The following is a 16,891-nucleotide window of genomic DNA, read 5'->3' on the forward strand; positions in this document are numbered from 1 at the left end:
TTCGGTTTTGTTAATAAAAGTCAAAACCGGTTTATGATCGGTTTCGGTTCTAGTTTTGATCAGTTTCGGTTCGGGTTTTGGCCGGTTCGGTTCGGTTAACCGGTTTTGGTGGAGAAAATTACAAACCGGTTCCGAACCTACGGTTTCAATCGGAACTGGTTTCTACATAATCGGTTTCAAACCGGTTCGGTTCTTCAGTTAACCAGTTTATTTGCCCACCTCTAATCGTGTGTATAAATAACTAGAGTAATTATTAATATTTTATAACTTTTGAACTAAAGTTATTATTACATCACTATTTTATTTTTTTTAAAACTGTAATTACTATAGTTATTTATATGTTTAGTATGTTAATTTTATTTATACTAGATCTCACCTTATATAACAACCATATTAAAGTGATTTACCACAAATTAAGCTTGGAGTTTTATATGCGATGGTTAAGGTTTTTTGTTTCTGTTTTCTTTAAATTAAATTATATAAATATTTTATTTTTGTTATTTTGAGTATTCTGTTATGATTATTACCTTTGGAGCACTTTATGCGTTAGTAAAGACTGAAGCCGGGACCAAGGGTAACCCTTGATAACAACTATTTGACAATTAATATAAGAAGTAATGAGATGGACGGACTGGGAACGTGTAATTGTTAAGACGTAAGTTAAATCGACACTTTCCAATATTTTCTTGTGTGTTTATTTTTCTATTAAAAGGATAGAGTCAACATTCAAAAGCCCATCTCATAACAAGAAGAGTAGTTAGCGAAATGGCTTTAGGCCTTTAGGTAGCTCATCTTGACCCGACTGACTTTTTGTTCCTTTTAAGTTCAGCCTACAATGACCCATTAGTAGTGAGACCAAAATAATCAAACATGTTATAATAAGCCCATTAGAAGAATTCTTGGACCCAAACTAACCAAACGTGTTTTAATAATAAACGTTCATATGTGTCACACCCCAACCTAAGGCGGAAATGACAGGGCGTGATCCGATTGCTCACAGCTCGAAGATACTATCATAATAATAAATGACAATATCTAATTAATTATTTTATTCAAGAAATACACACAATAATCAAATACAACAAAACCATTCAAATAAATAAGTACAATCACTTAAATTCAAGTTTGTCTTCAATATAACCCTAAGGTCTTTCTAAGTGTCCATCCTTCAAGTCAGGCAACCTGCATATGCGTAGAAAATGGAGTTTTGTCAACAAATATGTTGAGTGAGATGATCACCAATTTTGACACAACAAATAGTTATATAGTAAGTATATAATAAATGATAAGTGTTAAATGCGCAAACCAATCTATGTGGTAATAATCAATCAAACCTTAACAAACCAAAATCAAGTATATTCATGTGCCAATGAATCGTTGCCAAGCGAATCGGGCATTAATTACAATGACTAGATTGTCGGTTTACCTTTGCCATGCGAATCGGGCTCCGGTTACTAAGACGGTTGTATGATCATACTAATGAGAACCCTATACAAAAGGGGATATGGTGGACCTCTCCGAAACGTTATCAAGTAAACAATTAAAAATGAAACAATTAGCAAATAGCATTCAACTGATATTCACACAATAATTATGTTTGCGATTTTGAGTATATATATAGAATAGAAAATATGAGTAAGTACGCATATGTTCCCAAAACATCAAAAAACAGTGTATAAAAAGGGGAATGATCAAAATCACCTTAGATTAAAGGCAAGTGAGTATAATTAAGAATAAACGAGTCAACGGATAATCGAGTCGTCCAATACGCGTCAAATGAGATAACTGATCAGAACCTGAAACTTTGTGATATGAAACTATAAATAAAAACGAACTTAATTCGCTGGAATCAATCCAAATGGATGAGTAGACCTCTAGTTATGTTGAATTAAATGTTTAAACGAGCTGGTACTGACTAGAATCCGAACAGTGAGTCGGAAGTCAGGTTTTGGGCAGTAGCCTTAAAATTATGTTACGAGAATAAAAGTCTTCTGGACCGAATGTTGAATCCGACCAGAAGTGTGAGAAAACGTAAAGTCAAACTTATTGACTGTTTTACCCTTTATCTGGTTTTAAAGCAATTGACCAGTCAGCACCCTTCAACCACCGAAATTGATTGAAGGTTATTGACTAGGGAATATGTATGAATGATTTTACAGTTTATAACTTACCCGGAAAGTGAAAGGAATGATGAGAAACGGAAGTCAAATGTCCTTGAGTTTGCAAAGTCAACGAACAAGTCTTGAATCTTTAACGAATATGCAAAAACCGAAGGGTTTACGAGATGGTAGAGGCTAGTTACGGCTGGAGGAGGTGTATTAGGGTTAGATTAAGGTTTACAGCAGGGAATTATGATGTGTTTATATAGAAAAACATAAACCGAACTCATTATGGGCTTTTTGGCCCGTTTAGGAAACCAAATCGAGTTTTAATGATCAAATCAATTATAAAATCAGTAGATTTCGTTCTTGGACAAGGGATTAAGTATATTAACATGTATTTTAGTTATAGGATGTTTACTTGGTCCTTAATTCACTCAAACGTGCCTAAAATAAACGATTTCGGCCTAAAAACGAACTAGGAAACGATCAAAGACAAAATGAAATGTGCAGATAACCCATGGCGGCGCGCGGTGGCCAAGAGGGTGGCTGGTCGAGCGGCGCTCCGGCTAGCTAAGGAAGGAACTTTGGTTTTTTGGCGATATTGGTCCCTAAACTTTCTGAAATGTTTAATTATTGACTATTTTAAAGTTTAAACCAAGAATAAATAACTTTAAGAACTTTAAGGGTATAAAATTAATTTTAGAAACTTATTTACTTATAAATATTTGATTTTGATTAATATTAAAGAACTAAAAATGATTCGGGTCGGGTTAATCGTAAACGAATACGAGTTTGGAAAATCCTAAATGTTACAATATGGCCCATCAAACTTTGATAATTGCATTTGTTTTGCCTAGATAGGACTTAGAACTTAGAAGTGACCATAGATGAAGAATTGAAGATGATTTTAAGACATTCAATTTAGGAATGATTTATTGAATTTTTTAATAATAAACATTCCTGAATTCGAATATAATCCAAATAAAAGTATTATTTTCCTTTTGAGTGAGAGTGTTGCAGTGGCGGATCTAGAAACTACTTTAAAGGGTAGCGTAATTTTTTTTTAAACGTACATTAAGGAAAAATAATTTGTTTTACCGGTTTCGCGTTTATGAGGCCTGATTACCTTTCGCGCGTAGTGGAGCCCAGTAACGCGTTTTGCTCGTGCATGTGTCTAGTTACGCGTTTGACGCGTCCCAGGCTCGGCTTCGTGTTGCAAGCGTACCGGCGCCCGGTTAACCCGGTTGCAATAGTGGATCAAAACAAGTTGGTTTATACTGGGTGCATCAAAATAACCTAAACTTGTTTGCCTTATGATATTGAGAATTATTCAAACTTATTAACTTACTGATACAATGATTTTATTGATATCTTTCGATCGGATCAAACACATATTGTTAATGAGTAGTTTTAAAGTTTACTCAACAAAAATATTGATAAACACAATATTTAATTAAATAAGAAAATAAAAGAGTCGCACATGTTTGAACTTGAAGTTTGAATATTTAAACTTGGTGATAAACCGATGTCATCGTTTTCTTTTCTTTGACGTTTAATAAAAGGTTGTTTACTCATCTTCAAAGTTCCCTAAGTAAAATTTGAACCAAAACCTAATATAAATTCCAATTTACACATAAAACTAAAGGCTAAATCCCTAATTAATTCCAATTTAAATATAACCCTAAATACATAATCAATTCCAATTTAAATATAAACCCTAAATCCCAAATTAACTCCCATTTAAACATAACCATAAATCCCTAAATACAAGAAATCTTACCGGAAAGGAGAGGTCGGAGGTGGAGTGGTCGAGTGAGGTCAGGAGGTGGCTGGTGGCGGATAGAGGTGGAGGTGGAGGTGGCGGAAGGTGGCGGCATCCGTGGTGAACTGGTGGTGTGTGGCGAGCAGAGTCTAGAGAGACAGAGAGTGTGCCTGTATTCACAGTATCCTGCCTTTTTTTTTTGTTAAACTTAAAAGGATTATTTGGGTTATTGGGTTTTTTTGGTTTGAGCTTTATAATTTAAGTGGTCTTTTGTTGAGTTTAAATATTAAATTGGTTGAGCTTAAAATACATAGGGGTAACGTTATCTTTTTTCAGTGGTAATGAAACATGAAAACGACAAAAAAAAAATTTTACACTACCGACGAAACGTTAGCGAAATGGCTTGTGTGTTTGTTTTTTTGTTAAAAGGATAGACTCAACATTCAAAAGCCCATCTCATAATAAGAAGATGAGTAGTTAGCGAAATGGTTTTAGGCCTTTAGGTAGCTCATCTTGACCCGACTGACTTTTTGTTCCTTTTTAAGTTCAGCCTACAATGACCCATTACTCCATTAGTAGTGAGACCAAAATAATCAAACATGATATAATAAGCCCATTAGAAGAATCCTTGGACCCAAACTAACCAAACGTGTTTTAATAATAAACGTTCATATGGCCCATCAAACTTTGATAATTGCATTTGTTTTGCCTAGATACAACTTAGAAGTGACCATAGATGAAGAATTGAAGATGATTTTAAGACTCAATTTAGGAATGATTTATTGATTTTTTTAATAATAAACATTTCTGAATTCGAAAATAATCCAAATAAAAGTATTATTTTCCTCTTGAGTGAGAGTGTCACTGTTGCTAATATCTTTACTATAAGTGGGATTATATCTGGTACTTTTGTGTTTTTCTTTTATCTATAAGAGACATCACTTAATATGAAATTATTATATAAACCATACTATTAATATGAAATTATTATATAAACCATACTATTGAATAAAATTTAAGGATTATGGACCCCATGGTAATTTATTTTTGGCTCTTGATGTTTTAAAAAATATTCTGATTTTACAGTTTGGGCCAAAACAATCGGTAAATATATAGTTGCTGCTATAAAAATTATATTTTGATTTTTTAGAGTTTGATTTTTTGAATATTAATGAATTACCCTTGAAAAATTATATAGAATATTAACAATATGGTTTATAAACTTTCTTAGTTTAATCTAGCTAAAGGTACATTATTGATCCAGGCATCGAGCATATTTTTTTTATAATATGTTATCTAAACTTTCTCTAGGAGAACTCATTCGAGATTATAAAATAATAATGCTAATATAATAATTAGTATGATTATAAGCTTTTTTATTTGAAACTTTAAGTACAGGTTTTTTCGTTAATGAGTCATACTCTAGCCGATTAAAAAACTAAAAGAACGTAACGTCTCTAGAAGGAAGTGGAATTTGATACCGACACGCATATATTCATTCTTTTCTTGATTTAATTAGTTGTATATTATATTATATATATTACAAATTTAAAAAAAAAAGATGTCTTACAAAGTTCGTATAAACTTTATATTGTGCATGTAGTCTTTTACATTATGCTTACTATATTGTACTTTAGTTTGTGGACTATAGATTGTACATGATGCAATCTTTTTTTTATCTTTATAAACACCTTAAAAATATTTTTTTTTCTACACATATATTAAAAGATATTAGTTTTGATGATTGGACCGAGTACCACTCAAAACTTCCTAACAATGGGCCGGTTCTTTCTCATTTGTTTTATGCGGACGATGCCATGATTTTGGGGGAGTGGTCTATTGATAATATTAAGTGTGTTATTAGAGTGTTGAGGTGTTTTTATTTATGTTCCGGGTTGAAAATTAACGTGGCTAAATCGTCTTTGTTTGGTGTGGGTGTGGAGGATGAAGAGATAGGGTGCATGGCGAACGTTATTGGGTGTAGGAAAGGTGAGTTTCCGTTTGAGTATTTAGGGCTCAAAGTTGGGGCGAATATGAATCGGATTGTTAGTTGGAATCCTGTGGTGGAGATCATTCATAATAGGTTGGATTCTTGGAAGGTGAAAACTTTATCGATTGGAGGTAGGGTTACGCTTATTAAGTCGGTTCTTTCGAGTTTACCGGTGTATTATATGTCTCTCTATGTTGTTCCTAAAGCGGTTATTAAGAAGATCGATTCGTTGTATAAGAAGTTTCTTTGGGGAGGCTCGGTGGAGTCTAAGAAAATTCATTGGGTTGCGTGGGAGAGAGTTGCGGTGCCGATAAAGGAAGGGGGTCTTGGTATTTGTAGTACTGGTGTTTCCAGTGTTGCTTTGATAAGTAATTGGCTGTGGAGGTATAAGAGTGAAAATGGTCTTTGGAAGAGGGTTATTTGCGCTATTCATAGGTCGTCGGTTGGGTGGGTTGGGTTACCAATTGGTAGGTTGGGTAATGGGGTGTGGGCTAATATAGCTAAACAGGTGAATAAGCTTTCAGTCGGAAATGTTCCTTTTCGGAATTTCTTTAAGGGAGAAGTTCGTTCGGGGGATACGATTCAATTTTGGTTGGATCCTTGGATGACGTCAGTGCCCTTAAAGGACGTATATTGTAATGCTTTTAAATTTGAAAGGTTCAAAAATTGTTTGGTTTCGGATCGGGTTTTTAAAGGGCCGAATGGTTTGGTGTTTGATTGGAGTTGGATAGATGGTGAGAGGAATTCGATAGTGTTGGATGAAATTGGCAGTATGGAAGCTTCTATTACACCGATGGTGTTTCCGGATGGAGAGGATTATTGGAGGTGGGTCGGTGGTGGGTCTAGTGGTTTTTCTGTCGGAACAGTTAAAAATCTTATTCGGGCCCAGAGTGGTTTCTGTGGCTCGGGGTCGTTTCGGTGGTGTAGATGGGTTCCGGTTAGATGTAATATTTTCGCTTGGAGAGCTGTTTTGGGTAAAATTCCGACTGTTGACGCGTTATCGTATAGGAAGATTTCGGTGGGGCGCTCGAATTGTGTTTTATGCGAGTCTGGTGACGAGTCAGTTGAGCATATGTTCACGTCTTGTTATGTGGCTTCGATTATTTGGCAAGCTATTGCGTCATGGTGTGGTATTAATAATTTTTTTGCCTTCTCCATGGAGGATCTGATGGAGGTGCATAATTATGTTGGGCTTAAAGGATATGCTAAATCTGCTTTTCAAGGTATTGTGATTGTCAGCTGTTGGCGAATATGGAAAGCTAGGAATGATTGTGTTTTTGATCGTAAAATTGTTAGGGTGGGTGATTTAATTAGTGAGATTAAATCCCTAAGTTTTTTCTGGTTTTCTAATAGGTTTGATAAGTATTCCCTGTCTTGGGATTCGTGGTGTCGGTTTACGTTTATGTAATTGGTGTTTGTGTGTGGTTTTGCCTTTTTTTGGGCTGTGTTAATAGAAATTTTCTTGTCAAAAAAAAAAAAAAAAACCACTCAAATTTATATAAACTATTTCATTGTTTAATTACCAATACAAGTATAAATATTTTGAAGTTCATTAGAGTTACTGAGCAACTTTCCTTTTAAACAAATCAATTGTTTTTTTGTTTCATGCTAAAAATGAATACTTTTCATTAGTTTATTAACCATCCGGATAAAAGTTTTATTTCCTTAATTAAAAAAAATTAATAACAATCTAATGGAGAATTTTTTATATTTCACACGGGAATTACTGTGCTTAACGTGTATGCATGGTTTAACGTTTTTAAGGCTGCAATTTTGATGTGGTTTAATTGTCTGCGCTGCAATTTATCTTACTGATATATATCCTTAAGTACCATTAAAAAAAACTTGCTTATATAAGAACGTAAAATGTAAGGTTTGTGTCAAAATATATTTGAATGTTGATTAGTCGGGCATACATTGCTAAAACTTGATTGCTTTGTTTTCTATCTAAATGATTTTTTTTCATAGTTTATATATAATTAGCAACTTAAGAGTGCATACATAGCTGTAACTTAAGCTTAATTGATTGTACTTGCTTTTAACTTCATTTTTTTTTATAATTATATATACACATATATTATAATTTTGAACTTCTGCTCTACACACTAAAACACTGTTTCTTGATATAAGGCTTTATAATTTGTACTTTGTGCTGCCATACTTATACAATCTACCTTCACACAAAAAGGTTACACGTGCCAGGGGTAAGTGGCAGCTGGCACTACACTGTCTACACATCTACACCACTATTTTTCTTCTCTACATTTTATGCTCGGAAACTCCTCTCTCTCCTTCTACATCCGACGACGTCTCTCTCTTCTGATCACCGTCATTATATATATATATTGTAATATCCGAATTTTTCAGATAATAATTATAATAGCTAAATTTTATGATAATAAAATAAGATGATTATTTAAATGATTATGGTTTAATGGAAATTGTATTGAATTTAGAATTTCGTTGGGAACTCAAATTTGATATGTAATCAAATGGTATTAGAGGTAAGATAATATATATACGTGGGTTAACTTGTTAACGATATATATATATATATATATATATATACATATATATATATTATCACTTATGATTTGAGTAAAGATACCATTAAGTAGAATTTGAATATTATTATTGTAGTATATCGTTGCAAACTCATATAAATAAACAATTTAAATAAATAGATAGATAATAAGCACACCTAATCCTAAAATTTCAAGATATAATTTTTGAACTAGTCTTATCACCTCCAAGTACATCATTAATTAAAAGTGTTAGTATCTCGTAAATGGGTAGAACGTTAATGAAATATAAGCTAAACTTTTTAACATAAATACTATTTTAACATACACATGAGTAATAATAACCAAAAGTAAAAAGTTACTTAAAACAAACACTAAAGTAAAATGTTTGCTAAGTAAATGTGGAAATAAATTATGAAACAATGATAAGGGTGAATTTTGCTATATCTTGAAAGTTGATTTGAAAACCATGCATTAGCATTATCTCTTCCGCTATAACTTCCGAGGAAAACGAGTTTCATCCGTAACTTAATTCTAATCCTATTAAAAAAACAATTAAAGCGAGTTTTGGGATTAGCCAACCGTTTAAATACATATAAAATCCGTTCCTTCCTCCCTGCCATATTGACACAGCCAACCATAACCTCTACCGCCACTGCACGGCCACCATCTCCTGCCGCCGCCGCTTGTCACGCCACTACGGGAGGTTGCCGCCAGTCACAACCACTACCGCCGCTGTTTCTAACCACCTGTTGTCCTGTGCCACCATTTGAGGTCGATGAACCACCACCGTCGCACTCCTCCTTCTTAGCCATCAGCCTGAGCTAGCTGCCACCCCGCACTTGTGCGCCATCGCTCGTCTCGCACTCTTAACTGTTTTGTTGTAATATTAAGGTACCGAATCATAACCTCCGCTTGATTTGATTTTAAAGATAGAAATTTCAGCATCGTTTTGATTTGTTCTGGCGACCGCGGTTCGTTTCGTTTTGGTTCCGCGAAGAATATAGTCTCGTATGTGTGTGCTGTGTGTGTGAGGTGTGTGATGCATGCTTATATTGTATGGTGTGTGTGGTGAAGAGTGCATGTGGGCGGTTGTAGGTGTACTTTGTGTGGATGTGTGTGTTTGTAGGTGTTCTGTGTGAATGCTTGTGAATGTTAAAGATTTTATTATTTAATAACAATCAAGCTTATTTATTTATTTTCTATAAATTAAACAGTTATTCACCAAAATAGGTACTTTTGCGTTTTGACTTTGGATCAAATTTAAGAGTTTTAGTAAGGGTTTGTTTAATTAAATAAAGAGTGTCGTTTGTTTTTTTTTTAAATGAGAATTGGAGCTTTATGTATTGTTCTTTTTATTACTTCAAAACACGAATAAACAAAGCTAAATAAAATTTTGATTATATGTAAAGTTGTCACCTTTTGGAAACTTAAAGGTTCTTGATAATAATTACTAAAACAAGCATGACAATAAGTTTCTACAATAAATAGTGAAGATTATAAAAGCCCTGTCGCCGGAAAATCAGCAACCAATAAAGTTTAGTAAATTTGATTGAAAAATAAATAAAATGTAGGCGTTAGTACAACTTAGCGTGACTCGACTTCACTTGCTTGCTCATCATTAGCTAAGGTACGGATTCTGGTTTCTATCACTCATAGTATAAATTATATTTTGTTACTTTGTAGTACGGTTTCTGTTTTTGTTTCCTCTTAGTATTATTTATATTCCATTACTTCGTAGTACGGTTTCTGTTTTTGTTTTCTCTTAGTATTAATTATATTCTGTTACTTGGTAGTACGGTTTCTGTTTTTGTTTTCTCTTAGTATTAATTATATTCTGTTACTTGGTACTACGGTTTCTGTTTACTTTTAGTCATAGTATATTAACTCTATTCCGTTACTTCGTAGTACGGTTTCTGGTTTCTTTCACTCATAGTATTAATTATATTCCGTTACTTCGCAGTACGGATTCTGTTTTTGTTTCTTCTTAGTATTAATATATTTGTTACTTCGTAGTACGGTTTCCGTCTTTGTTTCCTCTTAGTATTATTTATATTCCGTTACTTCGTAGTACGGATTCTGTTTTTCTTCACTCATAGTATGGGTTCTAGTCCATTTTATATTCGATGTCCGTCACTTCGTAGTGCGGATTTTTGTTATCTAGTTCGGTTTATTCGTGTGATATGGTTATATTAATTTTATAGCATGCAATAGGTTATATATATTTTGAATTCATTATTGCATGTTCCTGTTTAAATATCTTTTAGTTATACGACTTTAGTTCAGTACTCTGTTACCCGAGCATTTCTGACTTGTCGTTGGGGCGTCAACGACATGGCACTTATCGTGACAGTGCGTAATCAAAGTTCACGGCGTCTCTGAAAGTACTCATGTAGTACCTTGGCCACTTAGAGGCGTATAGATCGATCTTAGCTCCGACTCCTGACTCCTGACTCCTGACATGGCACTTATCGTGACAGTGCGTAATCAAAGTTCACGGCGTCTCTGAAATTACTCATGTAGTACCTTGGCCACTTAGAGGCGTATAGATCGATCTTAGCTTCGACTCCTGACTCCTGACTTCTGTTTGAGATGGAACAATGTGTGCACGCCACCCACACCGTCTCTTTGGTGCATGGACTAGCTAGCTGTGTACCCCTCTGTTTAGGCTCTGGGTGCTTCCGTATTACACGACCTATTTATTTTAACATCATCGTCGTGTATTTTAGTAATTATATTTTGTTTCGCTATATTTCTGGTCCGTTTTGATATGTGTATATGCATTTGATTAAATTTGAGTATATTCAGATTACGTCCCGATCGTGTATCGGATTATGTTTCGCATTTAATTATAGTTCAGTTAAATGTTACACGTTATATGTTACACGTCACACATTATATGTTACAAGTTATATGTTTCTGGCTCTGGGTGTTTTTGTTATAGTTCTGATATATTTCCGCATGCGTTTGACCATGTTCTGGCCAAGTGTCGGATCATACATCCGAATTTTATTAAGTATATGTTTAGGTATAAAGGGTTGGTTTCGAGTTTGAATTGAAGTTCGTATATTTATTCTCTTACGTCTGTCCTTACCTATACTATTGTTCTTTCCGTTACTGGGCAATTTTTGGCTCAGCCGTGTTTTCTTGTTTTGTTTTTCTTATTTTGTTTTCAGGTAATCCGGGACTCTGGGAAATTAGTGATGAGAGAGAATAACGAAGTTCAAACTTTTAGGAGTAAATTCATTTGGTTTAATAATACGACATAGGTTGCATTAATTTTTGTTGTATTTTGGATTGTGGCGTTGATTTGATATCTGTAATAGTGACACGTCAGCCTGCTCCGGGTTGGGGTGTTACATATATATATATATATTATAATTTGTATTTTTAGTGGGACATAGCGTACTATGGAGGTCAGTTTTACGGTGGATATGGGCATGCTATGCAACCACCAAGCATGTATGGTGCAGTTGCAACGTATGGTGTCTATGGTGCACACTAGCAACAAGTGAGTTGTACAGATAGTATGAGTTTAGATCAATAGTGATTTCTATGGATAATGATGATGCTAATGTATTGAAGTTGCTCGAGAAGGATGATTTTTTGTAAGCCTGGTTTAATATACACTAGCAGGGTATTGTTTGTGTTGAAGAAGTGAGTGATGTATTGGCGTTTTACTTAGCTTTATACTATTGTACATAAAAGTTGCCGAAAAATGAGCGTTACACATGTTAACACCTGCTGCAAGGCTCCCCGTCATACTAGTTTAATTTTACTTTTTAACCCTTAAGACTTTTTTTATCTTTTACAATTTAAGCTCAACATCTTTTCACCTTCAATTTTGGTCCCTATACTTTTCATCTTTTACAGATTATTCGCATTACATTTTGATCAAAATTTTGAGAGCTAAAACGCAGCAACGTGAGTGTGTGGTTCAACATTTTTACACATATTTTTCCCGTTTAATGGGCTCTGCCGCAACCCACGGGTCCTAGATTAATTTAATTATTGTTATACTTTTCATCTTTTACAAATTATTCGTATTACATTTTGGTCAAAATTTTGAGAGCTAAAACTGTAACACCCTATTTTGAAACGTTCTTTTTATATTATTATTTTAATAATATATTCCAAATCGGTCCCAGATTTTTCAAACAACGGAAGCATTTTATTAAAATAATGTGACACAACAAATATATTCAAAATTCACATTATATATAAATCCGATACGTTGAGTAAGTTACATCATCAAATTTATTTAACTAACCCATAATTTATACATCCAAACATGGGTTATAAACATAATGTTCGATCTTTCAACGTATCGAGGCTTAACCAAACTTTTCTATTCATGTACCGGTGATTTACCTGAAAAACATTATTTACGATAATACTAGCAAAGCTAAGTGAGTTCATTTATCAAAATATAATAATGTTTTTCACATCAGAATTTTAACCACCAATCAACCACCATATTCTCTCCTCATGGCAATTTATTATTTAAAAATTATATTTACTTTTATTGCATAATAGTGATTTATTCCCCCACCACGTTACACATGTGACAATAATTATCACACTATGGTGATTTAACTCCCACCATGTTACACCCATGGCATATTTATCACATAACTGTGATTTAACCCCACCACGTTACACCCGTGACAATAATTATACTCTCCAATATATTATCATAGCGTCACTTGTCAATACTCATGCAAATAAAATCATGATTTCACAAGTTCTACTACCCAAATAATCTTATGACTAAATTATATAAAATATTTGGACTGTCATATGACTAATTGAACGAAAGATGATCGGATTAATCAATTGAGTGGTTAGGGTTTATAATCAAATTGGGTTTATATAAGCTTTTGTATATATAAGATTGTTTTCATTCCCCAATCAACTGACAACCTAGCACAGTTGGCTAGTGTGTGTGTGTTCAAGGTCGGGCCCGCTGAGGACGCGGGTTCGATTCTCAGCCACCGAAAATTTTGGGTTATTTTTATAATTTGTTATTTATAATTTGTTTTCATGATTTATTATAATTAGTATTAAATACTCAATAAAAGATATTTTATTAAACCGACATCATAAAGTAACGTTTCGTGTCAGATAGTCTCGTTACAAGTTTTCGTGTATATATATATATACACACACACATATATATATATATTATAAATAACATACATTATTATTAAAGAACCAACAATTATTTTATTAATATCTAACGCCAATACGGAGGTATACATTATTATTAAAGAACCAACAATTATTTTAATATCTAACGCCAATACGGAGGTTTCTTGTCGTTGAACGCTTTTATAAACTTATTTATTATATATATATACATATGATTATAACAAACGTATTGAACGCATTATCTATATTTATATCATTAAATCTTCGTTAAAATTTACAAGAATATAAATTTTATGATAAATAAACGTTTATCGTTATAAAATATCTTCACTTATATTTATTTAAACTTATTATTCGTAAACCCGATTTTATAACAAACAATGATTTTTATAATTCAATAATAACAATAATTAGTAGATGTCAATCGTTAATCCATAATATACCAATCATAATTGTAACTCAAATCATATCGAAATCTTAAATTCATTATGCATATTATATCATTATAATTCACTCGTAATATCATTTAATTAGGATTTTTGTCGGTAATTCTCGAAGATCGTGATTATCGCTCTCTGGTTGTAATCATTACCGTTTAGCTTAATCGATTAGGTGAGTTTGATCATTCCCCTTTTTATACACTGTTTTCAAATGTTTTGGGAACATATGCGTACTTTCTCATATTTTCTATTCTATATATGTAACACCCCACCCCGAAAGGGTGACGTGTCACTACCATAGATATCAAAACATAAGACATAATTCCATAAGTTAAACGTCATTACAAAGCCCTAGGTTTAATTATTTATTACATAAATAAACGTCATCCAAAAGTCCTAGTGCTCAATTTTCTTTTTTTCTTTTTCTCTCTTCACACCCCGCCCAGAGTAACCTGTGAACCTGCTAAAGAAAAAGGATTTACGGGATGAGCCAAATGCCTAGTACGGATAAAATGGCACAATTAACAATAATAATGAGTTAACAAGAATCAAACAAAAACATAACATAAGATGATACGACACACAGTAAAGCTAACCAATAAAGTAAATCATATGGATGTACCAGTGAGCCGAATTCTTAATTTATTACTTACAAACATACACATAGAGCTGCTGACCCTATGTGTCGAACGTGCAATGGAGCGTGGGCATCACACACCATCCTCCATAATCATATGCATATATCCTAGGACCAGTCCATACGCCTCCTAATGGCCTCATGTACCTCACAAGTACTAAGGAGACGCCGTGATTTAGGCTCACCGTCACGGCCGGTGCCACGCCATCGATGCCGCAATGTCGTGCTTGTGGTCACCCCACAAGTAGGAACATGCTCAGGGTAACAGAATATAACAAGTGAAACAATACTACAACATATCCAAAAGCACGCTCTCGAAGCGTTAAAGCAAATACCTAATCATATCATTATCATCGAAACATGCAATAATGAGTACAATGTAGCAATAATTCTATCGCATGCTATTAAGTCAAATAACAAATCATAATCAGAACATGAATCGAACGGACGGCCAAATGATTCGAGTTGCCAAAGAACGCCAGGAGTTCCAAAGGTTTATAGATATAATAACAACAGGGTTTATAACAAACGGATATAATATAGCAATGATAAGGAGGGGGGTTTAGGATCCGTACCTTGAATAACAATTCACAATTTTGTTAGACTTGTTTCTTTTAGGGGTCGTGATAACCTACAAGTAATTTATATTTGATGAGATATAACATTTTTTTTCATTGTATATTATAATAATTATTATTACTATTGTTTTATTAATGAGTAATAATAAAATATTTGTAAAGGCTTAACATTTATAAGCTCTAAATTTATTTAAGTGTCTTATTAAATTTTCTTTGTAAGCTTCGGTACTGTATAACATATGTTATTATATATTGTTGTTAGTTTTGTAGAACATTATTATAAGTTTGTTTTAAAAGTGTTAGTACAGTGGATTTAGAACATGATTATTATATTTATAACTTTAGTGAATATGAGCATATATTTGAACAAACGATTTAAATGCTTTATGTTTATAACTTTAGTGGATCTGAGCATATATTCGAACAAACGATTTAAATGCTAAGTTAGTAAAAAAAATATACATATCCCTTTTGAATTATTTAACTATTACACTATATATACTTGATGCATTATGAAAGTGGACCATATGCAAAGCAAAATAACAAAAACAGAGCTACAATAACTGACGACCTCTGAACCTCGTTTTTATTTACATATGTTACTAGCAACCTAAGTCTTAATTATTCTTAAGTAAGTAGTTAATTATTAATCATTTTTTTTTCAAAGTTCCACCCTCCTAAATTTTAAATTTTGGTTGCAGGTTCCCTAAAAAAAGAAACTTAAAAACACTAACTTTTGCAAATCATAGATTCATAGATCATAAGTTTAGCATTCTACACCAAGATTCGAAAGGCTTTGAGGACTACTTATGGAATAGTCGGTGCTTGGTTTGGCGGCGCTGCAGTGATGGTCACTCCGGTGGTAGTGGCGCGCTGTGGACAATGGTAAGGGTGGAGACGAACAGAAGATGTGTTTGGCTTTACATTCCTTGGCCTCTGGAGTTGAGAATATATTCGTCGGAAAATGTTTCGGTAGTGGCGAGGGAATGATTAATATTTCTGGTGGCCTTTGAGTGGTGGCGCGTAATGGAGGTGACGAGTAGTAGAGTTTGTTTTGGGTTAAGTGCAAGTAAGGGGTTTGGTCGGAGGTGGTAACATGGTTGTCATGTAGATCACAGACTTGAAGAAAAACAGGTGTTTAAAGGAATGTTGTGAGGCAAGATGAAGCAAGTCTTGGCTTTTATAAAATATCTTTGACAAAGATGCAATTATTTAGAGATGCTCCAACACATATCATTTCCTGTCTGCAAAATTTGATGTGGGAAGGATACTAGTAAGGTAGGTTGAAAAAGTCAATGGTGGTGAATGCATTTGTCCAATCAAGGGTTTCTCTTCCATATAGGTTATCATGATTGTTGATTATTTATTTGCTTGCATGTTTACGTAACAAAGTTGTCTGATTGTATTATTATTATTATATTGTTTATATTAGTTTACACATATACAGATCATTTTGAAGTGTACATGTCTTCTTTTACTTCTATTTATGTTACACAAATTCCGAAGTTATGCCTCAACTTTCAAAATATTTTTAAATCATCTTAATTTTTGGTAGATTATATTTTATTATGGGAAATTCCTTAAGAATTCCTATGTTTTGCTCTTTCACCTTGAAGCATGTTGGTATGACAAATCTCGTACAACCATATAACTTTAAGTGGTACCCGTAATGGGCTGAACGGTTACGTGGTAAACATAACCGACTAAAC

The sequence above is a fragment of the Bidens hawaiensis genome, unplaced genomic scaffold (assembly GCF_021521415.1).
Source record: "Bidens hawaiensis isolate Kalapana, Puna unplaced genomic scaffold, B.hawaiensis_p1.1 tig00028457_1, whole genome shotgun sequence".
Lineage (NCBI taxonomy): Eukaryota > Viridiplantae > Streptophyta > Magnoliopsida > Asterales > Asteraceae > Bidens > Bidens hawaiensis.